The sequence below is a fragment of the Terrapene carolina genome, unplaced genomic scaffold, assembly GCF_002925995.2.
Source record: "Terrapene carolina triunguis isolate 2854851 unplaced genomic scaffold, T_m_triunguis-2.0 Scaffold112, whole genome shotgun sequence".
Classification (NCBI taxonomy): domain Eukaryota; kingdom Metazoa; phylum Chordata; order Testudines; family Emydidae; genus Terrapene; species Terrapene triunguis.
Genome location: NW_020664463.1, coordinates 21,856,178 through 21,878,882, shown reverse-complemented (window position 1 = coordinate 21,878,882; position 22,705 = coordinate 21,856,178). Strand labels below are relative to the sequence as shown.

Below are 22,705 nucleotides of genomic sequence, written 5' to 3'. Positions count from 1 at the left end.
GAAACAAGAACAAGGCATGGGATTTGGGGAGGTGGAATGGCTGGAGGGAAGTGCAAATGTCACTGCACTAGTGCAACGTTTTTAGAGGGAATTGCAAAGGTAGGTTCTATTCCATGTGGGCAACTTTTAGAGGAATGGAAATCTCGATGTTGAATTAGATTTCAATAAAGTGTATAAATGACAGCAGGGCATCCTCTAATCACTCATACAAATTGCTGAAGTGTATCTACAGAGCTGGATTAAGAGGGAGGACCCTTACAAGGGTCATGGCAAAAGTGGGCATACAGAAAAATAGAAGCTATTCCTCTTTAAGCTCTGAAGGGGAATAACATTCTAGAGAAATCTGTAACCACTTAGGGTTCTCAGCCTGGTTAAAAATCCTGAAAAACAAAACACCTCTAAATGGCTGTAAATGTCTCTCTATTTCTTTTTTAGACCTTAAAGAAGAATCAGACCTATTTTTCTGCAAATCTGTTTATCCTTTGATCCTTGTAGCCTTTTTAGCAACAGATTTAGCTACATAGAGATGCCATGTAAAGGAAAATTTAAAATCTTGATCCCATTTGAAGTACAATAGCTGTTTATTATTATTTGTTATTGGAAGTGTAGGGGAATTTTGCCATGGATTTTCATTGGGACCACCACTTAGTCCCATATGTTGTTTTCCCTTTGGGTAATAGCAAGCAACGGATGATTTTAATAAAACATGCTGCCTTGCTGTCAGGAGAAGCTCCAGAATGAACTTGCCTGGCTCCCAGTCTTAGCCTTTAAACAATAAATCCTGTCAGGGCATGAGAATCCATTTAATTCTTTAAGAATGAAAGCAACATGAGGTGCTCTGACTGTGTATGAGCAGGCTTCTTGTGTGTGGACGCTAAAATAAATCGTATTATGTAGCTATGCGAGAGCCAGTGGAAGGCAGATAAGTTGAAAATATTTTAATTATTGTAACAGTCTCAGGAAAGGTTTCTAGCATCTAGGGGACTAGTTTTATACAGGCATGTTTCTGTTTGTTTCATATAATGTTCATTGAAAGTAATTCAGTGCAGTAAATGCAGACAGCAGAGCACTGCAGAAGAGGTGTTTCCATATGCTAATAACTTCTCTGAAAGGAGCGCATGACAAAGAGATTAGAGGCAGTGTGACTAATAATCTTTCAAAATCCCAAGGAAAAGAGTACACAATGTATGGCTGCAGCAGAACTAAACATGTGGACAGGCTCATGCAAATGACAGGACCATTCACAACTGTTACAGTCTTTAACAATAAGACAATTATTTGGGGATGTTCACAGCCGTGTTGTGTTCATAGTGCTTGGACAAAGTGAATTGCCCTGGATTTTCCTTTGAAAGTCTAGCCCTATATGTAGTCTTTTTATGAAAGGCTTTACTGATTAGACCAATATACATTATTCATATTCCTGAACTGAGATTCTTTCTAGCACTTAAAGGGACACTATCTACTTTAATCACACTTCTGTCCAAAAAGTTTTGCCCACTCTTGCTACACTGACACTGGAGATAACTGGAATGGATAGAAATGAGAGAAAATAAGGATTTTTCTCTATTTTTTTTCCAGTTTGTTTACTTTGTGCATTTGACAGCACTCTGAATAGTCAGATTCACTGATTTCCTGTTGTCTGTGTGGGTCTTTCACAGGGCAACAGGGAAGAGAAAAATATTTAAAAAGAAACAGAATAAGATGATTGTAAAAACCACAAAAATTGGCAAGGGGACTCAAAATATGTGTCGTGCTTGAAACTATTTTTATCTTATTTTTTGTTTTAAATAGTGATATTTCATGTTGATGGTGTTCCTGTGAGAATAGAGTGGCCTGAGTTTGATTCTGCCTCATAAACTGCAGTTCCAGAGCAGTTTCCCCAAACCATCTCCTTATCTGCAACAGCAAAAAGGAATTCCAGTATCTCTGTATTTAAGGATCGGGATTTCCTCTCCTATACAAATAACTTTAATTTGGGGTCTTAAAGAAATTTACTATTGAGATTAATCCAGCCCTTCGTCTGTGCAGCTGGTAAATCTCCAGGGCCAGATGGATTTCCTGCAGAAGTTAATAAAGCCTTTAAATAAATACTAATGCCTGTTTCTGCAAATATGTTAGATTTCTCTCTTTCTGGATAAGGTCCTGCATTCTGCCTAATTCACTCCTCCACCGAGGTCACCTTGCAGTAGAGCAGGAAAGATCTATGAGATTGAGGGTTGTTTGTTTGTTTTTGCATTTGTTGTGCCTGTTCCTTTTGTTAAATGTGGATTTTAAACCCCTGGCCAAGACATTAGTTAACAGATTAGAAAGGATAATTACCAAATTAATTCACACAGATCAGACAGGCTTTATGCTTTATAGATACTCAGCTGATAGGATGAGGAAGTTGCTAATTTGCCAATTCTAGCTACTAATAAGAAATGCATCTTTTTTCTTTCTGCTCTGAAAATGCTCTTGCTTTGATTACATATCACTGTATTGTACATCTTAAATTTGACAATGTTTCAATGCTTGCAGCTGTCATTATCCAGCAGGCAAGTCAGCTATCTCCATTATCCATCTAAAACTCTGTATCAATGGAACCTCATCTCTGCCTTTTAAGCTTTAAGATGGGGGTTGATGGGGTGGGTGGGTTATCAGACATTTAGTCCCTCCCACCCCCAGTTTTAGGGACTGTCGCTATTAAATTTTTGATTGAGGTTGTTGGTCTGAAAATTCAGTGGACATTTCAGGTGATAGTCGGAACATCTGGTCCCAGTCCTCATCTCATTGTACTTAAATAAATTAAAACATAAGGCTTTTATGAACTTTAAATACAAAATTAAAAGGACACTCAACGTATTAAGGCCCCCAAAATTTATATTCAGTGTACTATGCAGCATCCCTGGAAGATGTCTTACCTAGTTTCCCCCCCCAAATATTAACATTATATATATTAATATCAAATGTTTTTCCAAAACATTATTGTTTTTAGTAGTAGCCAATTCTGTTGCACTCACCACTGTTTTGAGAAATGTGCATAACTAATATTTATATAGCCTTCATCCTGAAGGGTCCCAAAATGCTTTACAGATCTAACAAGTTGATTTACAAATTGTGTGCAGAGGTCACTTCTCTTTCCAATTAAATCTGTGGAAACACATGGCAGCTATTCAACAGTGCTTCACAGTGGTACCCGATAGCTTAGGGTAAAGAAGTATGTAAAGTTACGAGGTTTTTACTGCCTGTTATGAGAGTGTGGGATACAGCATGGGAGCCTTTTTGTGACCCTTAGATTTCTTGTTATCTGAAATGATTGAGAAAAGCTAATTACATTTTAAATACAAGATATACTTATAAAGCAGTAAACTGGGATAATCTTGAGGCAGACATTTGAAAGCTAGAATGCACATGAACAACTCATTAATGAGCATCCTGTTTCTCCCCCCTACAGTTGGGTACTGATGTAGTCTAAAAGATCCAATTAGAGCCCATTGATGTGTGAGAGAGCCTGTATAAACACAGCAGACATATTAGCTAAGGGCAAAAATTAGGCATGTGTACTGTATGAGTTGAAAGTTTGGGTATTGAGCAGTAATAGATATTGTCCGAGAGGCACTGACCTGGAATAACTGGCAGCACAAAATATTTTGAAAAGATGAAGAAACTTTCTCAGCTTTATTTGCACCACAGTAAACAAGTAAGCTCAGATTCAAATTGCAGAACAGGTATAAAATGCCATTCTCTTCTGAATAGTGACTATGCAAAAAGGGAAAATGGCACCTTCTTACTCAACTGATCTGTTCCCTTTGAGTATTCAGAGAACCATAGCTGCTGACTTTACTGATTTAAAATAAGCTTTTATTATTGTATATTCCTGTTAACTTTATAGAGCCCCAGCAGTGTGGCTCTGGGGGAGAGAGCTGGATTCTGTTCCAGCTCATCAAAATCAATTGAATTATTAACTAAGTTTCAATTGCAGCATCTACTTAATGCACGGGGCAGAAAAAATTCAGGTTGGGTTTGAAAAAGCACCTTGTAAACGGTGCTGATTTGATCTGGAAATGAGTGACATGCAGTGAACATGGGATGCCAAAATGCAATGTTTACAGTCACTTTTCAAATTGGAATTACCCTTTAATATTGCACATTTGAGTATAATATATTTTTAAAAAAGAAAAATGACTAGAAGACATATTCTTTTCTTGATTTTAAGGAAGGATGAGTGGGCTAAGTTTTCTTTCCGTTTGCAGTGGAGGGGAGTGGCCACATTAGTAATAAAGTTTTATATCATATCTTCCATACCAGTGTTATAGAAATAATAAATAATATACTAGAGAGTTCTGTAATAAAGTCAGAGAAGTAGAGGGAAAAAGAAATTGAGAGGTGGCTAGTGGGGAGGAAGAAATGTTGGGTTTCAGGTATGATTGCAAGAAGAGATGATGGTTCATAATGCAGAGCAATACAGAAAGGCTGTTCCAGATGGTATAAGAAGGTTCTTGTATCATTCTTGGCTGGATTGTTTGACAGGAAGGAGGCCAGTATCAGGGGGGTGGATGGGGCATGAGCGGCAGAATAGAGGCAGAAGACCTATGAAGTAGGTTGGATAAAATCCATGGAGCAGTTTTGAATAAAGCTCTTTCCTTTCGCTTCAGAGGCAGTGATATCCATGCTTAGCAGTGGGTCTGCTTCATAGTAACTGAGACTGGGGATAAAAACATACTTGGCAGTGCATATACCCTTCCTGATAAGCTACTGGTTACCTGTCTGACTTTTGAAACTCTGAAAGGCCTCTTTAGTGAAGGTGAGCTGGGCACAGATGTCAGCAGTGCTATTGGAGATAGCGGCTACCCACAGTTGTTTTTTGGTGGCACCATAATCTGGCTCTTCTAGGACAATATTTTACCAAATCCCCAGCATCTTTGCTTTCATGGGATTGTAGCTTTTTACATTTTGCTTCCAAAGCCTTTAATTTAGTTTGCCTTTTAAAAATCAATCCTGACAAAAGGCATGCAACTTTGTAAGCATTTATTAACACACATTTGGTAGATTCCTCTCTATCTAAGACAAATGTGCAGTACATAGGATGAAGCAACATGTCAGTTGCTTCTGAAACAAAATGCCAGCGTCCCAATTAATTTGCAAATGGAAAATATCTTCCTTTGATGAATGTACAAAGTGCTGCTGTTAAAGGCCAATCGATATTTCATACCATAACTGCTGCATACTTGCTACATGCCTAAATGGATCAGAGAAGGTTGAATGACATAGCTATTCCAAGATATCTGGGGTTTTTTCTTTTAAGCACTGCTATGAAGAATTTTAGGGAGGTTCTCAATCACTGGGCACTGACCAAACGTAATTTGGTCCTCTTGCCCCCTAACCTCTCTGATGGTGCCATTGGCATTTTCAAAATTGAAGTGAATGTGGGCTTGGCTCTTGGAAGGCAGTCAAATGCCTGCTTCCATTCTTTACACCCTATGTTAGGCTCTGAATGCCTGGTATTGCAGCTAGCGCCTGGCATTCTCGCCAAGTATAAATGAGTCCTCCTCAATGCAGATAAGGTCATAAAACTATAGATTAGATATTGTAGTAATACTTCTGCATTTGAAATGGCTCGTTAATTAATACACAATAAAAGTTAGATGGCTTATACCGTAGACCAGGTAGTTCAACTGCTACATAATTTCTATAGATCGATAGACAGCACCTTATAGAATTTTGACCTGATTTTTCCCCCCTTTCCTTCTTTGTCATTTTTAAACTCTCACACCCTAGTAATAAGAGTTGACAGGGTGATCATGAAGCTCCTGACTTGCAGCACTGTTATATAAACCTGCTGGATTACACTAAGAGGTTTACCTTGGTTTCATTTTTACGCCATTCCTCATACCGAATAGATGAGAACCCTTTAGCCTGCATTCTTGTGAGGTGAGTAAAATGGATACAGTATCTGCCTCCTCTGGGATACAAATTTGACTTCTCTTTGCCAAAAAGAAAAAAAAAGATTTAATTGCAAGGCTGTTGCTTTACTGGCACATCCTCTGTTTAATGTCTAAGCTGGCAATATCCCATGGTAATGTCGCAGAACAAGCAGGAAGATGCAAATGCCTCAATGAGACCCATTTAATAAATCTAAATAAATAAATAAAATTAAAATAAATACTGATGAGCTGGAGACAGGAAGGAAATCTGAGAGCTTTCCTCAGAGAAATGTTGCAAAACTAGGGTAAAGCTATGGAATAGGGTTCAGTCAATCTAGCAGGATGAATGTTGGTCCCAGTACAATGGCTTGTTTGAAGTCATTCTACGTAGGGGTGCTTCAAATGTACGATTATGAATGAAGTCTCCTTTTATGATTCTCATCTTTTATTGTCCCCAGCCTTTACTCTATACTTAATTTGAGTTATTCCAAAATGTTCTTTGTGGCTGCAGGAACTTCTCCCTTGAAAGGAAAAGGGGAAAAAACAGTATAGCAACATAACCCATTGTCACAGTTGGTAGCCTCAGGAGGAAGGCCAAGGATTAACTGAGCCATGGAGACTGAACTATCCTCATGTCTCTAAAGGTTTCTGCTCCAGAGCCTTGCCGCAGCCATGCCTGCTGCATGGACTCAGCCTATTTTGCTGAGGGCTTCCGTCTTCATGGTTGTGGTTCTGCATCTTTCACAAATGCTAAATGCACTGGATATGTTTGGAATCAGCTGTGTACTTTGGACAACAGTGGCATGCTCCTTAAACTGAGTATATAACCTGGGGTGAGTTTTGGCTCCAAATCGTGTCCTCACAAACCACATTTTATAAACAGTCTCTTGATTTCCATTAGTTATGCCCATCTATCTGGGATGCCATTCTCCACTCAAAAGCCAGTCAGCCTCGTCTTAAGTTGGAGACTCTGGGCAGTGGTGGGTTAATGAGAAAGGAAGCCTCCGGTAATGCTGAAAGTGTGCTCTCCATTGCAGGCGTCTCTGCTGTCTTTGTGCCAGCCCTGACATATTGGTATTAAATGCCTCCGTTCATGGGATCACACCTGCTTACACTTAAGTGCCAAAAAATGAATATTTGAGCAGTGAAGGAATGGAGGTTATGAAAGGAATGTGCCGGGAATTGTGTCTTTATCACAGTGCGGCTAAGCAGCTTTGAGAGAGGTGTGTTGCCTTGTAAAAGTGGTTACTTGCTTGTGAAGTTATTTGTCGTCCTCTTGGATCTTTCCTCCTGTGGAGTCATATTTGGTGGATTTTTTTTTTAAAAAAAAAAGATCATTTATATTGTGACAGTACATAGAGGCCAACCAGGTTGGAACCACGTTGTGCTAGGCACTGTACAGACCTATAGGAAATGACAGACCCTGCCCCAAAGAGCTAATGCTCCTATTTTCCCCCCAGAGAACTTGTAGTACCCGCGGAACATAGGTAGGAGAGTTCCCTTGCTAACAAACTCATATTGTGCAGGTCAGGAGAAAAGAATAATCTCATACCAATCTTGCCAGTTCTCTCAGTTATAGCCTGAGTCTCGTGATATTTGATGTGTTTCTTAAAGCCCCAGCTCTTGGAGTCATGGGGCTACATGAGAATCTCAGTTTACATTGAAGAAAAGAAAAAAAAAAGTTAATCCCTCAAGGTTGTGGAGAAAAGTTTGAAAACATGACACCTAAAGGCTCAAAAACCAGAAGTGAATAAAAGGAAGCCAAAATGTATTATTTTTTAAAATCTCAAGATTTTTAAGCCAATCTCTTGATTTTTGAGGGCCTGACTTGTGATGTTGGAACACTTGGGGTTGGCAATGCTGTGGTGCATCGACCGTTATCTGTGTATTCCATCTTCTGCACTGTGCACAGCTTCCCCTCCTCTAATCTCTGGTTATGTGTGCTGTTATAAATCATTTCTCTGCATGTAGTTCTTGGTGTTGTGGAAATGAGACAATAACTGGTGCTACATATGTATTTGCATCACTCTGCTGGCCAAGGTTTGGTTTAGCTGATGTCAGCTAGTTTACAGTGAGGCCTTGTCTGGACAGCAGGGCCGCTTCCCATTTGACAATGAACACCTTTACAAGTTCACAATTAAAAGTACTGCAGCATGTAAAAAATGCTACACATAGGATATAGAACAGAGACTACCAGGGTATTCCCTTGTAGGCCCCAAATTTAAGTAGCTTGTGTTTTTTTTAAAAAGAGAATTTTGAACCTAATATTATAGAGACAGTACGAACTGTGAAAAGGCGTTTATCAAATCTAATTAACTTCAATTTTACTAATGTAAGGTGTAATTAGAAACATAGCTGATTAAATCAGTTAAAGTATGATTTTTAAACCTATGTCCTTTTAAAAAGGGTCTAATCTTCAATATATCAGAAGAGATTACTTTACTAATTTCAGAAAAACATACAGCAGAGATAGAAGGGGGCCTGAGATGGGTGATTGAAATGATTAGAGACAGGGAGAGACTTCCATATTAGGAAAGACTGAAAAGATTAGAACTGTTTAGATTAATGGAGAGATTAATAAAAGGGGATGTAATAGAGGCTTACAAAATAATGAATAATACACATTGAAAGCAGATAAAAGGAGGCACTTTTTTACATAATGCACAGTAAACCTATGGAACTCACTGCCAGAAGATAGTGAGGCCAAGATCTTGGTAGAATTTAAAAAGGATTAGCTATTTATGTGGATATGAGAACATATTCCCAGTTACGCAAGATAAAAGAAAAACAATTAGAAGGGATACAAATTTTCTTGCTTCAGGGCATAGATTAACCATTCTTCTGAAGCATCTGGTACTTTCCACTGTCAGACAGGATATCAGACTAGATGGACTAATGGCCTGATCTGTGATGGCAGTTCCTATCTTCCTGTAGATATTACTTTCTTAAAAGCTGCTTGTGAGATAGTTGATCTGGTTGCTTTAGGAATGTCATTCTAACATTTCAATGCAATTGTTTTCTCATGCTCCCTGTTGTTTCTTGTTGATTGTAAACTCTTTGGGGGAGGGGCCATCTTTTTGTTCTATGTTGTACAGTGCCTAGCACAATGCCCTTCCTCCTCCAGCCCCACTAAACAAGTAATAATGAATGAAAAGAATAGACTTTCCAGATTATAGTTCCTGGAGGGAAATGTTGTGATGGTGAATTACATTCTAAAAATCTGTCTTTGAAGGGTCATTTTTGGGTCTAATTTGGTTCAAAATGAGGTTCGTTTAATTTTTTTAAAACAAATGTATACCAATAGAAATCTGTCTCTGAATTGAAAATATGTAGGGTTTGTTTTACAAATAAAGTTCCCTGTATTTTGCAACCCAAGCAGTGTAGCTTTCTGCTAGTGTGTATGACTTTATCAGTGTAATTGACTAGACAAGACTATAATCAAAACTGCAGCTGAGTAGTAGTCTGTTTTCATCATTCAAGTTGAGAGAACTGCAAAATCTAAACAAACAGCAAAATAATGTAAAAATAAATTGAATTTTAAAAATATGGAGTTTGTTTATAATCTTAAGGCAATGCTTATGACTGAGATAAGGAAATTTGCTGATTAAATATGTGATTTTTTTTATTTTTTTGCACAGAGAGTAATGTAGCATTTAAGCCTATGAAGATGAGCTGCAAATATAATGTATTGGCTTAACACGAAGCACAGGGTGGTTAGTGGAAGTTTTCTCTCCTACCCAAAAGTCTAGATTGGACAGTTATAAAATGCTGGCTAGATTAGTTCAAAACAGTGTTTGATGTTTTGCCAGAAAGAGCAAGAGATTTTCAAGCATGCATATCTATGTCCTCTGTGGAGCATTTAGAAATATTGGATTTGCTTGGTCAGTAAATTTCCAGTGATGCATAGTAATAAACCACAGTATTCATCACATTTCACTTGATTTGTGCCTACTAGAATTATCTTTCACCAACTGCAGCAGCCTGAACACACTGATAAGTGTTTATTTGCTAATATTTTATCTGAGTATCATGGAGTGCAGTTCTGGCCGTTAGAATGTATCAAGCTATTTATTAGGTGGTGGATTATTACAACGGATACTGAATTGAGGAAACTGGCATGCAGATCTGACATATCCTCTATTTTTAGTTTCAGACCCCTAGTCTGATCTTTGACATTCATACCCCATATATGCTCTGCATTAGCATGTCATTTCATCAGCAGCATCTGATCACAGCAGAATAGTATCTCATGACGTTGATTGCAGATATTTCATTATCTGACTTTGAGACATGGCGACACCTCGTCTCTTATGCTGTATGTGGAATCTGGAGTGTGAAATCAAATCCAGAACCCTAGTGTATGCTATTGGCAGCCAGTCTTCTCAAACAGAACACTGGTGACCAAATGCCATTGGATGTTTGGCACAGTGGACTTTCCGACAATGGGACCTTTTCTTGTTCATGAGTGGATGTTGGTGTACCCAGTGGGGACACCATTTTAATAGGCAAATTGTATGTTTTGTCAATGTGAATCGTATAAATATAGTTTGTTATACAGACAAATTAGACTCCTGTACCATGAGTGGCAGTGGCGGATTAATGATTTTGCTGCCCCTAGGCCCTGAAATAATTGCCGCCTCCCAACCCCATATGAACTTGTTTTAGTTTTTTTACAAATTTGTTTGAACTAAAATGAATCTAAATATCATTTAAATAATTGAACATTTACAAGTTTTATTATAAATAAAATTACAAGTACAGCGGACCCTCGCTTGAACGTGTGTCTTTATAGCGCAATTTCGCTTATAGCGCGGGACCGCGCATGGATCCAAAACCTCAAGTTCAAGCCGGGGTCTGGTGTATATCAAATATTTATTTTTTATTTTATGTAGATACAGTAAAAGAAATAAAAGTATGTGAGTAGTAAGTAGCTATATTTGTTTACGCCTACACCTTTGAGCAGCAAACCTATTTATTAATTCTGTATAATCCAGAGAAGTTGTTAGATCCTTTTCAATTGTCAGGAGAGGAAGGGAGTTTAATTTTTCTTCACTGAGATTAGCCCTCAAATAGTTTTTCACCCTTTTTAATGCTGAAAATGATCGTTCCACTGAACAGTTTGTAGCAGGTGTACAAACGAACATTCGGAAGGCAATATCAATATTTGGATATACTGAATGAATGTTTTGATTTTGAAGAAGGCTGCAATATCTTAAAATTGATTTCTTTTCATTTTCAGGAATTTCGACACCTTCCAAATACAATCGAAAATGTAGACATTCCTTCACGAATGATTCTTCTAAATCTCCTTGGTAGCATAGCTGTAATTTTTTAGCGTGAACTGTTATATCTGTTGTTGAAGTATTGGTAATGTTAGAGAGAAACTGAAATCTGCCATAAATTTCTTGATATGCATTACTTCTGCGTTTTAATTCGGAGCATACAAGGTCTAGTATTGTTAAAAGGTATCTACTTTACATTTATCTCTACCACACATTTCCACCTCACCTTCGCGTGTCTCATCAGATTGAAGTTTACACTCTCTTTTTCGCTTTGTGTCAAATTCATAGTCTTCAATTTCAGAATTTTCTTTGGCTTTCTCTTTGTACATATCAAACAAGTCCCATATAGAGTTAATGTATCATATTAGTGAGTTGTAGAGTTCTACAATTGTCCGTATATCAATATTAACATTTTGCAGTTTTTGGCTAGTTATATGAAATCGATCCAAGAGTGAGCTCCAAAGTACAGCCATAAAAGCTGCCTCAAGTTGATCGAGTTTTTGCTGCAGGCCTGAAGCTTCATTGCGTGTAACAGGTTTCTCAGTAGCATCTTCCTTTATTGTATTTAAGGCTTTAATGATAGCATTCCAGTTTTCACTCAAATTATGACAAGCTTCCACTCGAGATGACCATCGAGTCTCAGAAAGTCTTTTTATTACTTTACTGCCTGGCTTCAAATTAAATAGTAAAATCTCCCACCAGTGAGTAGAGGCAGAAAAAAATGAATAAAGATGTTGGACAGTTGAGAAAAATGAACATGCTTCTTGACAACTTTCTGCTGCACATACTCCAACCAGATTTAAAGAATGCGCAGAGCAAGACACATACACAGCATAAGGATTTATATTCTTTATTCTTGCTTGCAACCCGCTATATACACCAGACATGTTAGTGGCATTGTCGTACGACTGGCCACAGCAGTTTGCGATATCTAATCAATAACAATTCAAAGTTGAAAGTACAGCATCAGCTAATTGTTCTGATTTGTGGCCAGTATTTGGTAAAAAACAAAGAAACCTCTCTATTGGTATGCCATCATCATTTATATATCTCAGTATAAAAGCCAATCGATCAACATGAGATATGTCGGGAGTTGAGTCAACGCTTATCGAGAAATATTTGGCTTCTTTTACTTCTTTAATAATATTTGAGATCACATTTGAAGCCATCAGTTTTATAAATTCATTACATATATAGGATGAAAGATAAGATACGCTACCTCGACCTTCATTTCCGTAATGTGCAATGTGATTTGCTAAAAATGGATCGAATTCTGCGACAAGCTCAAGGGTCATCATGTAATTGCCATTATAAGGTGATCCAAATTTTTCCACCTTACATCTAAATGCAAGACCTCTGCTTGAAAGTTTCTTTACCGCTGCTACAATCCTCTTCAACACATTTCTCCAATAAATAATTTCTTCTTCCATTTGAAATTTTAAATTCGTATCAATTCTTCTGGATATCTCGCCTCTCTTCACCATTGTCAGTACACACATTTTATGTTCAGTTGAATTTTCATGTTCACGTAGTCGTGCTGATATGTTTTTCCAGTCATGGTATCCACTTGTCGCCAAACTAGAGAGCCCTCCGAATAATCGACATGGGGCACAAAACACGGCTCCTTTGCTCTCCGAATATACAAGATTCTATGATTCTAAGATATTGCCGTGGCTTTACTTCACCATTTAAAAGATGTCGTTCAAACACATTTTTTGTTAGAACACGCATTTTATCAGTATATTGTCTTTTTGAGTTAGTAAAATCACTATTGATATTTTGTTTAATACCATGCGTTGATAAATACTCAATTGTAGCATCATTCAATATCCATTGGGCTGAGTCGTCACTTATGGTAGATATTTCAATGTCAGATTGAATTTCTGATTGACGCGATTTGCAAATCTCTGCAGTATTGTCAAAGATATCCAGATCAACATGATTCCCAGTAGTCTCTGATATGCTAGTATTTTGGAGCATTTTCTTCAACACTAACCGCAGCTGGAATTTCTTCATTAGTTTCAGTATGTACTTTAATTACATCAATATTTTCAATATCAACACCAATATTTTCACTTTTTACTTCAGTACTACTTTCAGCTATTTTTTCTGTTGCACTGTCGGCACTAACTGATACAACAAAGGAATCTATTTTGCGCATTTTTGCTATAATTTCATTTTCCCTTTTTCTTTTGTATAGCATTTTTTTGAACTGAGAACCGCTTAATTTTTTCCTTCCGGTCATATTATTAACGTTTAGGATTCTCGTGAGTATGTTTACTAAATGGTGTCATTGGTGGTTTCAATACATGCTGTGATTGGTAGAATCACTTCTTTTTCCTGGTTTCCATGAACTGGACAGTTCGCTCTTATGGTTAGGTGGTGATCTGGATCCCTGATCCTCCCACAATGACTTTTGGGCTCAGTTTCTTCTCTCTCGTTCCTTCAAAAAATGGGAGGGGAGCTTACCCTGTAATGAGCGAGCAGGACATTTACAATACCAGTGTTGTATTAGTAGAATCCTGGTGTTCCATGTACAAATCAGTAAGATTAGACAGTAGTAATGGGAGATACTTGTATTTGCAGACGCAGGAGGTAGTATGCCCACTTGACTGGGACTCAAAAGGGTTCTATTCCTGGTTCTGCCTCAAGCCTGCTGAGTGACCTAGAGTCACTTCACCTATCTCTGCCTCAGTTTCCCCATGTAAAATAAAGATAATGATACTGATCTCCTTTGAAAGCTCTTCGAGATTTACAGATAGAAAGCACTGTATAGGAGCAAGGTAATATTATTTATTATTATTTTGTTATGTTTGCACACCCCAATATGAATACCATCTAAACATGACCTCCAATTTCGCCCCATCCTCTGGTCTGTCTGTTTACAGACTTACTTCTTTCCAGTCCAGTGCATGGGATGTAGATGCCATCCAGAACTGCCTTTCACTGGCCCCTTTGTGTTGTGGAAATTCTCCCTGTTTGCTAAAGCCAGGAGAACAGGTCAGGTGGTGCCATTGGCTCATGTCTCTTGACTCATGCTGGGCACTGTGAAAAAACCACTGCGGGAATCTTCTCTTCTCCATCTTTCTGCGCAGTCAGCACCAGTAGCTGGTAGTTTAGCAACTGCTGGTCAGACAGGCAGATATAGCAATGCTTGTCATCATTTCCAAGCTCCGCTCTGATGCCTAAAAAATCAGATTGTGTGGCTATATCTGAATGTAGTACAGTGGCTGTTACTCAAGCTATTTGGGAAATGAATTACTCATTGCACCCTTCTTTGCTGGATATTATGGAGTGAATATTATTATTACTTTATATTTGATATAATTGTTACATGTTTTACACTTCAAATTACATGGGAAGATGAGATTAGTAAGAGAGTGGGAAAGCCCAGAATATAAATTAACAGGAAAGGTGGCTCTCTGCACTGAGAGGAGTAGCTTGCCTGAGTCATAAGCCTGGTTTATGCTAATCAGTTAGGTTGACATAAACTGCCTTACATCAACCTAACTGCGGAAGTGTCTTCACTTAAATTTGGCGCCCGTCAATGGTAAGTGCCTTTCTATGCCGATTTTAGTAACACCACTTCCCCGAGCACTGTGGACAAGTGGTGGGCAACCTGCGGCCCGCGGGCAATCCACTGGCGGGCCACGAGACAGTTTGTTTATATTGACCGTCTGCAGACACAGCCGCCCACAGCTCCCAGTGGCCGCGGTTCGCCGTTCCTGGGACATGCTGGCTGCCGCTTCCCGCAGCTCCCATTGGCCGGGAATGGCAAACTGCAGCCACTGGGAGCTGCGGGCGGCCGTGCCTGCAGACGGTCAGTGTAAACAAACTGGCTTGCGGCCCGCCAGCGGATCACCCTGACGGGCCACAGGTTGCACACCCCTGCTGTAGAGTCATCGTCGATGTAATTGGGTTGACGCAGTGTCAGTGTAGACACTGTGTTGCTTACATCGACATTTACTGGCTTTCAGGAGCCATCCCACCGCACCCCATAGTGACAATACAATCGATACAAGCACTCCTGGTAAGGACCGCCGCCGGCAAAAGCCAAGCGTGCGCACGCAAAAGTGATTTAATAACTGTGGTGGCTGTACACGGATGTAAGTTAGGTAGACATAATTTTGTAGGCCATATTCTGCTCTTTCCAGTCCTCGTTATGGATCCACATCTCCCTTGCATAGCATTCATGTATCTTGAGTTGTTGCCAAGGTGGACTGATTTAAATCAAAGTGATTTAAATAATCAATTAAAATCAGCAAACAGGAAACCTTGATTTAAATAATCAATTTTAATCATGTTTTGCTTTTTTACTTTTTATTTTTCTAAAGAAAGGTTGATTCCCATTGATCGATAACGATTAAAGCATGTTGGTTTGCAACTAAATGTAACTTTTACACTATTGGGATGCTTCTTTTTGCTAACTAGGAGAATACATTATATCTAGACACATTTATTTAAGCATTTATATAGCTTAATTTTTTACTAGATGATGATGAATTTTTACTTGCAATTTATGCCATGTTCTACTTGGATGGAAATTCGAATTCCATGAATGCAATAAAACAGCATTTTATTATTATTGGTATTTTTTTAATAAAATGAAACTACCTTAAATGTACTAGACACACAAAGAAAAAAGTTGATCAAAACTTGTTTTGCATTTAAAACTAACTGATTTATTAAATGAAAGAGATTTTATTTGTAGTTAGTGAATTGATTGTTTCTGGTCACTAGGTCCTTCAAGATTTTTGAACTAGTAGATCTCATTCTCTCTCACTTACTTTTTATTTGTAGATTGGAAGAGGGAAACAAATTATCCTAATTTTCAACTTCCAATTGGTTTCTTAACTTTGAATGAACTAATTGAATAAACTGAAGTGGAGAAAATATTCTCTCTGTACCTGCAGAAGATGCTACTGCTGCCAAAAGCTAGTTTAGCACTTCATCAAACTCATATTCCATGTTAGCCAATGACTTCCACCAGTTCAGTGGTTGGACTTCCATTAAAACTTGGCAGCAAACATGTACAGCTTAATATTATTTGTTATATTTAATTTAAATTGTTTTAATAGATTATAAATTTAGTCCTTAAAATAGGTTGTCAATTTCAAACTTAATTATAAATAGGTTTATTTTTTTAAACATACACCTGGATTTAATTTAAATAAAAAATCCAATTTATATAAACATAAAGCATTACGTTTTAGCTATCCTGACTGTGACTTGATCTACTGACAGGAAGAGGGCAGTCATCAAGTTTCCTGGCAACAGTTTAGCCTTTTTGAAAGCCTGTTGTACCTTGGGGAAGGCCTGAATAGTTGAATTCTTGCTCAAAGGGTTGTATGGAAAAAGAATGAATATGAAAAGTGTGTTCTGGGGATGTTTTACAGTGTACAGCTGTCCCCCTCTCAGTAGTGTCCTCTCAGTTCCCCATCTGTAAAATGGAGATAACAACACAGCCCTGCCTCACAGGGATGTTATGAGATTAATACATTAAAGATTGTGAGATGCTCAGATGCTACAGTGATTGTGTTCTTTTTTTTCCCCTTTTGGTTTTTGAGCTTTTGGGGGTCATATTTTCCAGTCTTTGTCTGCAATCATGAGGGCTGGAAACTTACTTCCTTTAGTTCTGATTCTCATGCAATCACATGACTTCAGGTGAGAAGAACACCAAATAACTTGAAGCTTGCAATAAAATCGCAGGAGTTGGCAATTACTGGGTGTGCATCAGCCTGGAATTGTGGACTACTGCATTAAAAAGAGCTATATCGGAGCAATCTAAGTGACAGAACAAATTTCACTTGCTCTTTAACTTACCAACATTGAGCCTCCGCTCCCCCTCCATCTCCCCCATATTTCCTTCAGACCTGCAGCACTCTGTGCCGTGTATCTAACACAGGCTAGTGTCCTAAATGCTCATCTTTGTGATAGGCTGGGCCTTAATTTTGAGAGCTGTGGACTGGAGTCTTAAATCTGTTTGTTCCTTTACTGTCTTTGTGCCAGATGCTTGAATGTGGGAACGAAATGGATGTTTGGTAGAAAATCTCATGATTCAATAAAATTTGGATCAGATTAATGAAACACATAAGAGGATTCTGAATGTTTTCCATGCCGTAATTATTCAAAAGAAGGGCATCTGAGATGGCGTGGGAGAGGAGAGTGCATTATACTGTAAGGTCCGGCTAACATGCAGAGGGAGCCTTAGGTGCTGCTAAATGGCCTTACTGCAGTATTTACCAGTCAAGTCTCATTTACATGCAGAATGAAGGGGAATGGCCAGTGAGCATACAGTATGTTTTTAAAAAGCCACCTGGTGTAACGGGTGATTTTGTCAGGATAAGCAAACAGTTTGGTATAATTTATTAATCGAGCCATGCAAATGCCGAGTTGGTGTTCCAGCAGAAATAAGCCAGATGTAATCTCCAGCGCTGCTGCATGGCCTCCGAGTCAAGTGGCAAAAAGACTAAAATAAAATAAAATTAAAATAAATTAATGGAGATATCCTATCTCCTAGAACTGGAAGGGACCTTGAAAGGTTATCGAGTCCAGCCCCCTGCCTTCACTAGCAGGGCCAAGTACTGATTTTACCCCAGATCCCTAAGTGGCCCCCTCAAGGATTGAATTCACAACCCTGGGTTTAGCAGGCTAATGCTCAAACCACTGAGCTATCCCTCCCCACCGACTCAAATGAACTGGAGCTTGTAAATTAATTGAGTGCTGCTAGGGCCTGATTCTGTGAGGTGCTGGTTAGCCTTCCACTCCCATTGTGCCCAGTGGGAGGTGAGACCATTCAGAAGCACAACGTGTTGGTGCCTTGGACCAAAATTTTCAAACTTGGGTGCTTAAAGTTAGGCATTTACTTAAGTGGCCTAGCTTTCAGAGGTGCTGAGCTCTAGCAGTTCTCATTGGTTTCACTCAGAAATTTTGGGTGCTTAGCTCCCCTGAAAACTAGGTCAGTTATTTAGGTGCCTAAATATAGAATCAGGTGGCTAACGTTTGGGACACAAGTGTGGGAATATTGGCTTTAGTAATGAACAGAAGAATAAAATGCTTTTGAGTTTGCTGCAAATCACAAATACGTAATGATCTCACCAGGCTCACTGCTTTTTTTATACCTGCCACAATTTTTTCCCAGCCATCAGAGCCTTTGGATGAGATGTCAATGGTGTTCTACAAAGATTTGAACAAAAAATGAGCTAAATATATTTCTCTGTGTTGATTGCCCTAAATAACAAGAGGTATAAAGTAAACAATCAACTTAATATTAACTTAAATCTGATTTCTCCTTGTTTGTTTCCAAGTTGTGCTGGACAGTTCCATTCCTCTGACCATCCCAACCCGTGTCCTTCTGTGATGTCATCACAGCCCTTCAGTCCTGGGGGAAGATGGGAGCTAGCCTAAAGTGAGATCAGAAAAAAGTCTTTAAAATATATATCTTTATAGCATGGCTTAATTCCATATGGTATACAATAATATTTTCAAAACCTCCACTTATCTGATGCTCTGTCTAGGCCAGCTTCATGGTCTAGCAAGGCTGAGTGCTACTAGGTTAGCTGTGACAGCACAGTACTGTGCATTGTGGCACATGCAGCAAAGCAAAACTCACCAGTCTTCATTTCAAGGGGGACTCCAGAATTGATATTAAACAAGCAAAAAACACCTCACATGTTGTTTATAATTAAGGCTGTGAGTATGTCATGGAAGTCACGGATTCCGTGACTACATGACCTCTGTGATTTCTGCAGTGGCTGGTGATGGCTCAGGGGCTGCTGGAGCTGGGCAGCTCCTGGGCCAGCAGCAAAGTTTGGGTGTGTGGGAGGAAGGAGGTGGTTGGGAAGTGGCGGGGGGTGCTTACCTCGGGGTGGGGGGCTCCCCGGCTCCCACTGGCATTGCCCTGCAGCTCCTCCTAGGCGGAGTGACCAGGGGGCTCCGTGCTTTGCCCACAGGCCCCGTCCCCGCAGCTCCCATTGGCTGTGGTTCCTGGCCAATGGGAGCTGTGGAGCTGCCACTTATGGCGGGAGCAGCATGCGGAGCTCCCTGGCCTCTCTGCCACCTTGGACTGCAGGGACACGTGGAGCCGGGTAGGGAGCCCCTGACAGCCCTGCAAACCTCCACCCCCCAGCACCAGTGGGGTCCTGGGCCACCTCCCCCAGCACCCACCCCACTCCCAGACTGCCCCCACCCCCCAGAGCACCCGCGGCACTCTGCCCACATTTTAGTTAGAGGTATATAGTAGAAGTCATGGACAGGTCATGGGCTGTGAATTTTTGTTTACTACCCGTGACATGTCCATGACTTTTACTAAAAATACCTGTGACTAAAACGTAGCCTTATTTGTAATTGGTATGGTGCTGAATACCTCATCTACCTCTTAGCATTTATAGTAATACCTAGAACTTATAAAGAACTTCTCATGAGTAGATCTTAAAGTTTTACAAAGGAGGTCAGTATCGTTATTCCTCATTGTACAGATGGGAAAACTGAGGCACAGAGCAGTGAAAAAAATTGCCCAAAGTCAACGAGTGGGCCTGTGGCAGAGCTGGGAGTAGATCCCAGATCTCCTGAGTTCCAGTGTAGTGCCATATCCATTAGATCACACTTCAGTACACAAAAGTATATTTGCTTCGCCTGTGATCAGATCTTCAAGGATGACTCTTTGCATTGATGCCAATCATTGCTGACTTCAGTGGGGTTCTGTGCAGGTCCAGGGCTTTGCAAAGAGAGATGCAATTGCAAGATTGGGGAATTAATATGCGTTTATGGTTACAAGCTCAAATTTAAGTTACTTTTAAATAATATACTTTGAAGACTCGTAATATTTGGCGTTTTTCTTAAAGCCCCAGATCCTGGAGTCATGGGATCATGAGAGAATCTGAGCTTTCATAAGAAAAAAAAAAAGTAAATTTCTAGCCATTGTGGAGAAAACCTTTAAAACATGAACCATGAAAAAGCTTAAAAATCAGAAGACAAATTAAAAAAACCCATCCAAATATAGTATTTTTAAAAAGCTTATGATTTTTAGCCCAATTTCATGATTTTTGTATACTTGGGACTGGCAATACTGGTACATGAATGTATGACATTTAAAGGTAGGGTAAATGATACAAGGATGGAAACAATTCCACATAAGGAAAGTACTGGAAATCACAAGGGGAAAGCCTTCCTGTACCCTTGTTAAAACATATACTGATTTATATTTTTCATTGTGTTGTGTAGTGTAGGAACAAGGCACAAGGCCACTCAGAGTAGGCAGCGGGGGACAGGTACACATAATGTTATTACTTGGCTGAGACATTAATAAGAGTACATTGCAGGAGATACAAAATTTCAAAGACAGGCAGGCAAGCAATAATTGTTCATTCTATTGTCAGTTCAATGGAACAGAATGTTTAAGCAGAACCTGTGATGCAAATCAGCCATTGCTATCTTCTAACAAATGATGAGTTTTGGTGAAATGCAATGGAAATGTTCATGCAAATCCCTTTTAATAAGAAAACAAGTATTTCATAACATTTTATGTCAACTTAGCTATGGCCCGATATTGAAAAGTTGTAAAAACAAGCTTTTAAAAAATTTAAGCCCAATAAAAATGTTTCCACACTTAAAAAATCAAAAAATCCAATGAACGGAGTCAATTTAAAACCCATAAACATCCCATTCAGTGTTTGAACCTCAGGGTGGGTAAATAAATAATTATCACCACTTACAAATGGAGAAACTGAGGTAGAGAGCTTAAGGTTACCAAAGGGGTGAGTTTTCACATATACGTATAATTTGCAATTATACAATGTAAACTTTTGTGCTAAAGATATCACTAAGGCTATGATTTTGTCATGGACATTTTTAGTCACGGGCAATTAGCAAAAATTCAAAAAGCTGTGACCTGTCCTTGACTCTTACTAAAAATGTCCATGGCAAAACAGGGAGCGAGGAGGGTCCAGCACCCTGCCCTGCTGTGGCTGGGAGCTGCAGCCCCTGCTCAGAGGCTGGGAGGGACCCCCACCTGTGGTGGCTGGGGAGCTGCGGCGGATCCCACCCCGCATCCGTGGGGACTGGGGAGCTGTGGGGGATTCCTCCGCACCGCCCATGGCCCCGGCGGCTGGGAAGCTGCCGGGGGATTCCCCCCGCCACCTGTGGTGGCAGGGGGTACCCCGCAGGGGTACCCTGCAGCTGCCAGCAGCTGCGGGCTGAAGTCATGGAGATCTGCTGGTGGAGATCCATGACCAAATCGTAACCTTAATTATCATTTGCGCTTCCTTAGTACACCTCAGCGTAAATGTTATTGCTGTTTAATACAATTAAATATTTGTCAGTTAGGAGCATACCTACATTTGTATGTCAGCTTACAGGGAAAAAAGTTCAGCTTAACTTGGGAGTTTAGAAATATATTAATTTTCAGATCTGATGGACAGCGGGGCAAATTCTGTACAATAAACTCTCACTAAAGTGGAGGAAAAAACAGTTTAAAAGATCTTAAAGCAACTATTTGCAATTCAGCGTGAAAACATTAGAACAACATTTTGAAGACACCGTGGACAAAATTTTCAAAAATAGTTGGGCTTCTAAAATCATATTTAGGTACCTGCCCAATTTTCAAAAGTGCTGATCATGCAGCAGCTCCCAGGTTTCTCAGACAGGGGCATACATTTGAATTTAGGAGCTTATCTTTAGGCTCCAATTTTTGAAAATCTTGGCCCCCAAGGATAGCTCACGAGAGAAGCAAATACAGTTCCCATCATCATGACAAAAAATAAAATAAATATTAGGATATTCACTCTTTAATACAATTTTGTGAGGGTATTTGTCTGTGAAACCATTTCTGACCTAGTGCTTGAACACACTGGGATGTTATCTTGCAAACACATACACACCTGAGTAACTTCACTCACGGGAGTAGTGATGGGACTACTTATGTGAGTAAAGTTCTTCATGTGCTTGATTACTGGATTGGAGCCTGTCAGTGTTGAAGCTGTGCTCAGAGAAGAGAGACAAATCAGTGTTATGTATAGTGCATATTTCATGGCAAGGTAATGAAAATACTTAACAGAAAGCAGAATTTGTAGAACAGGTCTGTCACTGCAGATACATCATATCTTTATAAAATCATAGAAATATAGGGCAGGAAGGGACCTTGAGAAGTCATCTAGTCCAGCCCTCTGCTCAGAGGCAGGTCCAAGTAAACTTAGACCATCTTGACAGATGTTTGTCTAACGTATTCTTAAAAACCTCCAAGAATAGGGATTCCACAGCTTTCCTTGGAAGCTTATTCCAGTGCTTAATTATCCTTATAGTTAGAAAATTTTTCCTACTATGCAACCTAAATCTCCCTTGCTGCAGATTAAACCAATTACTTCTTGTCCCACATTCAGCGGACATGGAGAACAATTGATTACTGTCTTCTTTATAACAGCCCTTAATATATTTGAACAGTGTTATCAGGTCCCCCATCCATCTTCTTTTCACAAGACTAAACATGCCCAGTTTTTTTAATCTTTCCTTATAGGTCAAATTTGC

General features: G+C 39.4%; 1 protein-coding gene and 1 pseudogene across 2 annotated transcripts in view; one reads left to right on the top strand and one right to left on the bottom strand.

Annotated features, from left to right (window-relative positions):
- TSPAN9 (tetraspanin 9) overlaps positions 1 to 22,705 on the top strand; it is a 267,952-nt gene that overhangs the window by 101,258 nt on the left and 143,989 nt on the right. The gene's annotated exons all lie outside the window — the stretch shown is intronic.
- LOC112119391 lies at positions 10,835 to 13,201 on the bottom strand (annotated as a pseudogene).